Genomic DNA, 11,115 nt, shown 5'->3' on the forward strand with positions numbered 1-11,115 from the left:
CACCTGAGCCCTTCTTAATCAATTGAATTAATTTACGTTACACAACCCTTGCTATCAAGTTTATTCAATTCCATTTGACACACCAAAACCTCACTGGCCACTCTTGTTGGGGAGTTGTAAAAGCTTTTGAGTTTGTCTTTTTATCAGAAATTAGGTTGGTCTTTTTTTGTAAGAAAGACCTTTGCTAAGTGAAACCATGTACACGAAAAGTAGTTAGAACAACCTCTCTCAGCAAGTTGAAGAAATAAAGGCAGCCATTCAGGTCCATTCAGGTCACTGGCTGTGACCAGTACAGGACATCCAGGGAAGAGTATAGCAAGACAGCAATCACTTTATTAAGATTTTACCTGAATATTCTCAAACTAAGTAATGACTTACAGCTCATGAATCTCAGACACCTCATTTTCAGTGAATTTTCAGTCCAGCTTAGAAACAGGAGAAGGGGGCGGAGTACCCCACTGATCCTCCAGTTTATTATAAATTGGTTGCAGGAAACTTGCAGGGATAGGGAAAAAAAGAAAATAAAAGAAGAAGAAGAGCTGAGTATAGCTGACTGTACAGCATAAAACCTGGCTATAACTGCAGAGTCACAGCACACTGGAAAAAGCCACACACAGGGGGATGCAGGACTTGCAAGCAACCTGGACAACCAGGGCACCATCCCTAGCAGCCTGTGACACACTGGCTCCAAACGTGTCACAGAAGTATCTCCAAGAGGGAGGTTGCAGCTCTCCCTGGAGCTGATGCAGTTGCTCTGTTGCAGAGGGAGTTTCTTTAAAATATTGGTGTGGTTTAACTTGTGTGGGTTTTTAAAATCAGCTGCTGCAGGTGTACTGAAATGACTTCTTTCCCCCTGCTACTGCATCAGCACCTTTCTGAGGGAGGTCTGCCTTGAAGTCAAGATATGCATTTTGCTTTAGCTTGAAAAAACATCTCTCCTGACCCTGAAAACAAAGTCAGGAAAAACAGTGTTCTGCTTGCACCCAGAATGATGTGCAGCGGCTCCTGGTTAGCTTTTTATGGAGAAGGGAGACAAGCAGACAAAGCTGGTCTCGGATCAGCCGCGTGGAGCTGCTCCTGCCTCTGCGAGGACAGCTGTGCTCTGCAGCAGGGCACAGGGAAAACCCTTGCCAAGGAGTGAGTGCTGGCACCAGGGGAGCCCAGTGATTCGCAAATCTGCTCACATTGCTTAGTCACCTCCCATCTCACCAGAATCCAAGTGACCAGTTTGCAGGCACCGTCCCCTGCTGCTGTCACCAACCCTATGATCAGCATATATATGAGACCCCTCGCAATTTGAACATGCAATTTGAACTGAGCCCCAGACCTGAGGACCACTCATGTAATGCTGTCCTCAAGTGTCACTATTGCCAGCTCTGCCCCTGAGCCAGCAGCACTTCTTATCCCTGCCCTGGGAGCCGTCAGCAGCCTGGCTACCCACAGTAGCAGCACAAACCTTTTTCTGCTGAGCCTAAAATGCCTGTCAGCCCCACCTCAAAGAGGAAGCCTCCAAAACCCCCTTTTTCTAGCGCAAGTTCCCACAAGGAGAACATCTCTGCTGCCACCCCTGGGTCCAACAATCCCCATCAGACCATGTGCCTCACTGCTGTAGTGGCTGCCCTTCAGGGCTCTGCATCTGATGCTGCCCATCTGACTCTGTGTCACCACCCCATCAGGCCGTTTTGCAGTATGGCTTCCCTTTCCTTTCCATAAATACCCAGCAGTGACCTCTCATGGGCCTTTTTCTCTAAAACTGAGGATGTGTGCATAGTGTCATCGCATTGTTGTGGTTGGTTTTGCTTTACAGTTTTGTTAAGCAGGTGTGTACTGAATAGGATTTTATCCAAGCAGACCAGATCCTATTGTTAAACCTCCTTTTTATCGCACAAATTAAACAAAACTGAAAATCTATTACCACATAATTAATTAAAAATAGATGCGTTTCTAACCGCTGAGTTTTTAATTAAAAGAAAGCCTGTATTACCCTGAACATTTGCATTAGGAGGCTGCAAAGTATCACTGCACAGCTGATACTGACAGAGTTTGGAAAATTTGACTGCAGATTTCCACTTTTCAGAATGAGGATGCTGCTACCAACAGCAGGAAACCACTTTGCTTTCCTCGTTTGGGAGCTTTGTTTTAGTGTGTTTAAATCTCCCCTTGCTGGCGCTGAAGACCAGCACATCCAGCAACTCGGCTGCATTTTCCCAGCTGGCCTGTGAAGCTGTGAAAATGAGTACTGGGGCAAGAATGAATATTTTCCACTACTTCCTCCTTTCCCAGACAGCTACAGAAAGCCAGTTTTGACGGTGAATATGAAATTGCAAATGGAAATTTCTTTTTCACAATTGGTGGCACCGTTTGCCACAGTAGCTCTCTATCACCTCTCACCCTGAGAAAAGGTACATTGCTTTTCCTTCTGCTGCACTGGCACCTTTACTTATTCATACCAGTCCCTGTGCTTGCTCCTATACTCCTTTTCAAGCTCATGAAATCTCAGAACTTTCCTGGTGTTTCCCAAGCCCTGTGAGCTCCCTGCCTGGTGCTGACAGGCACATTCTTTGAGCCCAAACACAGGGCATTCAACATCTGGCCAGATCTTTGCAGGGACACCCAGGTCCTGCACTCCAAGGAAAGGCCTAACACCACTAGGGAGAGATCCCAGTCCCTGAGGTACCAAACCTGCTGCTATACCTCAGCAAACCAGTTCCACTGGCATTCATCTCCCATGCACATGAGCAAGCTGTGTCATGCCCTGGGATAGACAGCACTGTTCACAAATGATTTTGTGAGCATGGTGACACGTTTCACAAAATAAAGCTGTAATACTGCCCAGCATCAGCAGTGCGGCATGGGAATTGTATCCTGTAGGGAATCTTGGGTATTTGGCTTTCTTTTAGCAGCTTCTTATGACTTACAGCTCTTGTCTGGGACTGTAATGTCTTCTGATGATCTGAAGGTCAAAACTCATCTTGCTTTTAAAGCCAACAGTCTGAGACATCTATTTCTCTTCCTACTGGCAAATAATGTTGAGATTTTTGCCCTAGAAGGGATGCCCATTATCTCTTTGTATTGTCTTCAGGAATGGAGGCAATTACTTCAGAGGACTCAAGCCTGGACCACGGGTGTGGGCGAGGGAGAAGGGGAGTCCAGGAAACTGAAATCTGTGAGGAGCAGCAGAGTACCTAGAAGGGATGTGGGATGTAAAGAGCGCCTGGGGAAAGGAGGCCACAAGCCTGCTTTGTGGGGAGGATTTGGATAGGAGGCAAAGGAGCTCAGAGCTGCCACAGACTGAGAACATCAAAGACTTCTGGAAGAAAGGGAGAACTGGTGGAGCAGGGAGAGAGGAGGAGGAAGAAGGTCATGCATGTGAGAAGGGTCTCAGGAGTGTGGGGCAGGATGTGTGTAGAAGGAAAACTTGCTACTGGTGAAAAATAGTGCTTGAAGTGAGCAAGCCCAGCTCTCTCAGCCTGTCTCCAGAGCAGAGCTGCTTCAGCCCTCGCAGCATCTCCATGGCCTGCTTTGTACTCTCTCCAACAACTCCATGTCCCTCTTGTGTTTTTGCCCCAGAGCTGGACACAGGACTGCAGGGGGGTCTCCCCAGAGCACAGTAGAGGGGGAAAATCCCCTCCCTGAACCTGCTGCTCATGCTCTGGGGATGCAGCCCAGCACACGAGGGGGTTCTAGACTCAAGCATGCACTGAAGCTGGATTGTGGAGAGCTTCTTGTCAACCAGCATTCTCTTCAGGGCTGCTCCATCCTGTCTCTGCCCAGCCTATCAATCAAGGGGCAGCTGAAATAAAATTAGAACATGGGTGGTGCACGAGACAAACTAGTCGATTTCTTTTGGGGTCTTACTGAGCAAAGGTATATTTTATGTCACAATGGCTCAAGGCAATAGGAAGGCCTAAAGAGGAGTTACTTGTTAAAGCACAATTATTGCTCCTCTGCTATGGAATTACAATGAAATCTGCCTGTTACTCTTAGTAAGATGTTTTTTTCCTTCCCTTCTGCAAAAGGAAGTTCCTTGAATTAACTTCATCTCAAAATATAAACACACTTTATTTTCCCAACACTTGAATAGGCTCATTGTTTCCACCATTTATTTTTAACATTAAAGTTTAATCATGAAGTTGTTAGCCATTAAAAAATATTAAATGAGTACAGAACATTAAAAAAATTAGTAAGCATTTCAGAATGAGCACTTGAAAAGAAAATCTATGCATAGAAACAATGGAGAATTACAATTAAGAGCTCTAGGGATCTGAGAATGATTTGTCCAGCCATTATACAGTCATTTCAATTTAAATTAAAACTGTAACTATTTTCTAGTCTACTAAAAATATGTGGTGTCACATTAAGAGTTTTAATGGAGCTTTCTCTACCAAATTTAGAAAAGCTGGTTAGTAGCACATAAATAACTCAATATTGGAAATTGAATAAATACTCTGCCAAAGCCCCCTAATATTATAAAAACACAAATGACAGAAGATTATTCTATTTTCTCTAACAAAGCCCAGCTCTCATGTTAAAACAAAAAAAGAGTTCACAGGGTGTCTGAATCTACATGATTGTGCAAGGTCTGACTGACAAAAATAAATAAATGTCTGCCTGATAAACTTTTTTTTGCCTTGACAAAACCGTGTAAATTATGCTGTACATATGTACATTACTTGTACATTGTTCACAAACTATGACAGTGTTATTGAACAGTACAAGCTTTATTCAAGTCTTCTTAAATATGAACATCCAACCAAACAAAACACAACCATAAAATCATAGAATCATAAAATCAGCTGGGTTGGAAAACACCTTTAGGATCATCAAGCCCAACCTTTACCTCAGCACTGCCAAGGCCAGCCATGTCACTAAGGCCCTTGTCTATACGGTTTGTGAACACTTCCAGAGATGATGATTCCACCACTGCCCTATGCAGCCTGTTCCAATGCCTGACTACCCTCTCAGGGAAGAAATTGTTCCTAACATTCAGTCTAAACCTCCCCTGGCACAGCTTGAGGCCATTTTCTCTTGTCCTATCGCTTGTAACTTGGGAAAAGAGACTGACCCCTACTTCACTACAACCTCCTGATGTCAGAAAGTGGTTGGAGACAGACAAGTGTCTCCAAATGTTACGGAAACAGAGTTCCCCCACACCTGTGGAGCGTGGTGGGAGGAGCTAAGGGGGGTTTGCTGGTGACCCGCATATTGGTGACCGCTGAATGGAGTGGAACTGAGCAATGTCATGTCGCTGTACTCCTCAAGGCCTGAGGTGCCCTGGTCCCCAGGCCAGGAGATCCTGCTTCTTCCATAGCCCCTGCCAACCCCCAATCTAAAGCAGTTACCCCAAGTCAAATCAGCTTTCATGTTCACATGGATGGCCTTTGCAATTCAGAGGGTGCCTGAGATCTGGAGCGCAAGCTGCTGAGCTGGAAGAGAAAGACAGGTTTAATAAAGAACAGAACAACGTGTTTTGCCTGCTATGCTCAGCAGCACCACACCTGTATTTCAGAGCAACACAAGGACTCTGCAGCCGGGCTGGTCCAACCCCCAGTGCTCAAGGTGGGTTGGTGAGGTGTATCTCCTTGTACCAGTTTGTTGTGGATCACAAGCAAGCACCATGCAGTCCCATGGAATACCTGCACCTACATGAGGCTGTGGTGTGCTATGTGGGATGGATGATAAATCCCATCTGAGCATGTGTGGAGGTATTTTGAGGATGTGGAAAACCTCTCCCAGGTGTTAAGTGGGCTCTGGGGACAGGACAGCATAATGCACAGTGTTTTAGAAGGCAGTTTACTATTAGAGCTCTCAAGCACTCAGAACTTAAAGGTTTAGAGACTGGCAGCTACTACCAAATATGCTATAATGAAGCAACTAAAATTCTGTTTTGTTTCTCCCAACAAAGGCTGATGGCATTTAGATATTTTCTAAGCTTTCAAAATGACATTCCTGCTTGTTTTTTGAACTCTTCACTATTTTAATAAATTACAGATGTCAGAACGGTGATTCCCTTAGTTAATATACTGACTTTAATTAACTAAAATACCAGGCAGGCAATTACACTAATAGCCTCAACCTGGAGTTTCGAAAGCAAGTCTATGTGGTTTTTCCTTGTGTCATGTCTATACCAACTCTCGCTCTATAGTCTCAATAACTAGCTTGGCTTCAATATGTAAACATATTTTGATTTTTCCTTCTCCTCAAAATTTAATTTCATTTTTGTCTGCTCATATAACATACATGTGTTTTAACCTTAACACAAGCCAGTTAGAGTTTCTGTCAATTTCTTATTACCCTTGCACATGATACATCTACGTGCCTGCTCCTCCACAAAACCATCGACTGAATAGGTTCTAAATAAAAGAGGGAGAGAGAAGAAAAGCTATGAGAAGGTGATATTCAGTGTGAAAAATATCTTCCATGTTATAAATCTAAATCAGGGGCTTTAAAAAGTACCTTTACATCACGCTTTGAATGGAAAAATAATTTAAACATGAACAGATGGGCTGCAGGGGTGAAGCAGGAAGTGCTCACTGCTTCTGCTCCTCAAAACAAGACCAACATGCACCATAGTTTTGTTAAAATATCAAAACTAGTCCAGTCATTCTTTGGGGACTGGTTTTCTAAACAATACAGGGCAGAACTGATTTGCATTTCAGAAGGGTATTTCATACTGCAGCAGATAGGAAATACAATTACACTGGGAAGGACAGGGAATACTCCATGAATCACAAAGATAAAGGAGTCAAAGAGATGAAAATCTGCTGAAGAGGGGAGAGCTTCTAGTTGGTTTCCAAGCACTGGTCTGGGACTACTCTTGTTGAGTATCCTTATTCATGGCCTGGACACAAATTGTAGGTGTTATAAAAATTTTCTTATAGCACTAAGTTAGAGATGAACAGAGGAACAGAAGAGAGGAACTGAGAACATGTGAAGCGGAAGAAACATGGCTATCATAGGACAAAGTAGTAGAAGCATTAGGTCTGGTAGAAAGAGGACAAAGAGTGTTGTTATTACACGGAATCCAGATACGGTCTTACAAGACCAGGGACAATTTGACCACCTGTTTTCAAAGAAAGATAAATCAAGGTCAGCCAGGGAAGTACTCAACATGAGGATGATGAAATGATAGCTAAGAGGATGCCCCAAGAGCTTCAATGTCACAGAACACATTTAGGTAAATAATGGTTACTCATATACTTGCACAAGTGGTAGCATTGTGGAGAGGTAAGGCTTAAACTTAGTGGTAATGCCAAGAGCATGTTCATGGCCACTAAGACACACCCAGCTGCCCACTGACTCTTCTCAGTGTTATGGGGAAAAGCATCAGAAGAGCAAAAGTGAGATAACTTGTTTTCTGAGATAAACGCAGTTCAATACATAAAGCAAAAGCTGTGCATGCAAACAAAAAAAACAAGGAATCCATTCACCACTTCCCATGGTCAGGCAGCTTTCAGCCACCTCTAAGACAGCAGGACTCCATCATTTGTAACAGTGCCATCACTCCAAATGTCCCTTCCTTCCTCCTCCTTCCCCAGCTTTACATGCTGAGCGTAACACTATATGGTCTGGAATATTCCTTGGGTCAGGTGGGGTCAGCAGTCCTGGTTGTGTGGTTTTTCAGCTCCTTGTGCATCCCCAGCCTGCTCGCTGGTGGGGGGGGTGTGAGAACCTGAAGAGTCCTTGAGTCTGAAAGTACTGGTCAGCAACAGCTAAAACACTGGTGTGTTATCAACATTGTTCTCAGACCAAAGGCCAAACACAGCACTGCAGCAGCTACTAGGAAGAGAATTAACTCTGTCCCAGCTGAAACCAGGACAACAAAAAAGATAAATTAAGTTTAGACTCTAAAAGAGGTTCCTAGACAAGGAAGTAAAGTTAGGACAACCTTCTAGGTGTAGCATACCAGTTGACTTCAAGAGTGACACATATGCATAACTTTATACAACCTGGCTGCCTGCAAGAGGTGTAATCTGAACTCAGGGAAGCAAGACAAGCCTTCCAGTCCTGTGTTCCTCCCTGCAGAGGCTTCCCCAAGCTGGGCTCACAACCCGTGCTCCTTGATATCCACACAGGTCCTTTATTTGTCAGACCTTGATTTTGCCTCCTCTGAGTTCCACCTGAGATCAGCTGGAATGAATTTCCAACAAGCTCAGTAAAAATACCTATTAATAGTGTAGCAGTAGTTTGGTTTAAAAAAAGCACGAACAAGTCTTGCTTCTTGCCCATTCTCTGATTCTGATCACCAAACAACATTCACTCACAGCAAGGAATATTAGCAAAAAAAGTCAGGATGGTATCCTATGAGGAGGAACCTTATTTCACACATCAGAGCTTGTAAAACAACTTGAATCAATTATCTCCCAGTTGTTCTTAGCTTAAAAAGAAGGAAGGAACGAGACATCTTAATTACTGTTTGTCCTTTCATAACATTAATCTTGTCACCACAGGGAGCAAATAGTTACACAGAATGGGCTTCCAAACAGTGGCAGTTCAGGTACTTCAGGGTACTTCTGTACTCATTCCTGAAATTAAAATTCCTTGAGTCAAGGAATGTGAAAGCAAGTGAACGTTTGAATTTTTTGGTTCTTGGGCTTTGCAGTTGTGGTTGGTGACCTAAACCACATATTGTGTTGTTCATTAGATAGACTGTTAACAGTATGTCTCATTCAATCAGCCCTGCCATCTTCTACCCTTGTTTCAATTCAGGTCAAGTTGCAGGCAAAAGCCAAATTCATTGGGAAAAGTTTGTATTCAAACAGCAAGGGATCAAGCAAAAACCAGAGCTCACACAACACTGCAGTGCCCAGATACGTATCAGCTATAGCCCTCGGCAGCACTGCTAGCAATCCTAACTGCTTTCCAACTGATATTTAGCAGACTCAAATTTCAACATCCAAAATCTAAACAAGAGTAATATTACAGCAGGAAGAGTCAGGTACAGAAAGTATTTAAGCACTGATATGAAGCTTTGAGCACTAATTTGTTAGAACAGTAAGTTACGTATGCTTTTATCAACACAAACCCTTAATTCCTGTGCCAGTCATATACCACTTGTAAGATGTGCACTGTGTGAGCATCACCATTTACATTTCTTTATTGGCAGTTAAGGGATGCCAAGAATGTGGCTGCCTCCTCCCACATGGGTCCCCCCAGCACCGTCACAGCCATTCTGCCACCTTGGCACCCCTGCCCATACCCCAGCAATTTGATGCTACCACGGGTCTCCCTCAGTGCTTACTGCAAACACGCAGTAAACACAACCTCATCCCACCAGCACCCCAAACTCAGCACGGACCCTCTGCCCACATGACACCCCTGCCCAGACTGGGGTCTCCTGCTCACCACTGGCCCAGCTGCAGGTTTGCTGGTGAACACATGCACACCCCACACAACAAACCCCTGCCCTGGGGAGGGCACAGACACTCGCCTCCCACCCTGCAGCTGGCACCAGGCACCAGGCTGTGACCCCTCCATGTCCACCTATCAGCTGGTACCATCCCACTGACCCCACCAGCATGCCAGACCCCCACCGGGCTGCCAGCCTCATCAGCTGCAAAGTCCAGCTCCACTGCAGCCTTCCCGCCCACTGCTGCTACTGACCAGGTTTGTTTGCTGTCTTCCTGTCCATCAGATGTGTATCCCTCTGTCCTGGGTTCAGCAGTAGCAGTCATGTTTTTCCTTTAACTGGTGCAGTGCTGTGTTTTGACTTCCAGCCTGAGAACAGTGTTGGTGAAGCCGATGTTTTCGGTTGTTGCTAAGTGATGTTTACCCTGACCAAGGACTCTGTGAGGCTCATGCTCTGCCAGGGAGGAGGGGAAGCTGTGAGGAAGCAGAGACGGGGCGCCTGACCCTGGCTAGCCGGGGAGGTATTCCATACCACAGCACGTCATGCCCGTGGTGGGGGGGTAACGGGGAGTTACCCGGAAGGACAGGGGCTTCCAGGTGGAACTCGCTTTCTTGGCCGGTGGTATTGTATTCTCTTCTCTTGTTATTTTCCCTTATCATTGTTTTAACTGATAGTAGTGGTGGTGATTTGTTGCTGGACTGTTCTTGTCTCAACCCGTAGGAGTTGCACTCTCTCGATCCTCCTCCCTGTTCCTCCGGGAGCGGGGAAGGGGAGAGCCCCGGTGCAGGGGGGAGATGGACACGGACCTCGATTGTTGTCAGCTCGGCACCACTCACTGTGAGTGAGTGAACAATTTACCTGACTGGTTTAAACCACGACACCCTCTCTCTTTTAGTTCTGACTTCCCCCTTTTCCTTATCATCCCATTTGACAAGGTCCCTAATCAAATAACATTCCCAAAGTGAACATTACCACATCCCACACACCCTTATTAATATAACTGACCAGGTCTGATTCTCATTACCGTCCCTCTCAGGACCTGGCGGTTGAGTTTGCTTTATTGTATGCTCTTGTTCATGTTACCCCCTCTTCTTATTTCACCCTTTTTCATCTAAAAGGTTCTTGAAGTGCTTCAAGGAGCAGCAGCTCTCTCCTTCCATGTGCCCATGCAAACATTTCTACCTCTTCTTGAACTTTGATAAAAATGTCCCTATTCCTTTCCTTGGATAAAGAGCAGCAAAGCAACAACTTGGCATTGGAAGAAAATGATGGGACACTTCTACCTAAGTCCTTTAATAAACAGATCCTGAATGGAGGGTTGTGGATAGTAAGTGGAGCTTTTATTAGCAGCCATCTCTCTTGTCTGTCCCTGTAAGGCTCCAACAACACCCAACTATTCACCTACCTACCCACCCCTCAATGGATAAGCCTCAAGCTCTATTTAAGGGACAATAACATGGCATTCACATACAGCATATGCTACCATTGCCTTAATAAGAAATACACATTGCCACCTTGTCTGGATAGTACTGGGCATCTTTGCACAGAGGAAGGCTTCAACATACATCTTCCCACTGCTGCTGCTTGGATTTACCCCAGCAAGGATAAAGGCATGAACACTGCTATGTGACAGACAACACAACCGCTTAAATTAGGGTCTTTCTAAATTGACACTCTCAAACCCCAAACAACCCCTGTCTGTACTTACTAGTCCTGCGCATTTCAAATTTGTGATACTTACATTCTGCACCTGGTACAGTTAAAGG

Source organism: Pezoporus wallicus, unplaced genomic scaffold (genome assembly GCF_028554395.1).
Source record: "Pezoporus wallicus isolate ANWC-B61680 ecotype Strahan unplaced genomic scaffold, APGP_CSIRO_Pwel_v1 contig_7363, whole genome shotgun sequence".
NCBI classification, from domain to species: domain Eukaryota; kingdom Metazoa; phylum Chordata; class Aves; order Psittaciformes; family Psittacidae; genus Pezoporus; species Pezoporus wallicus.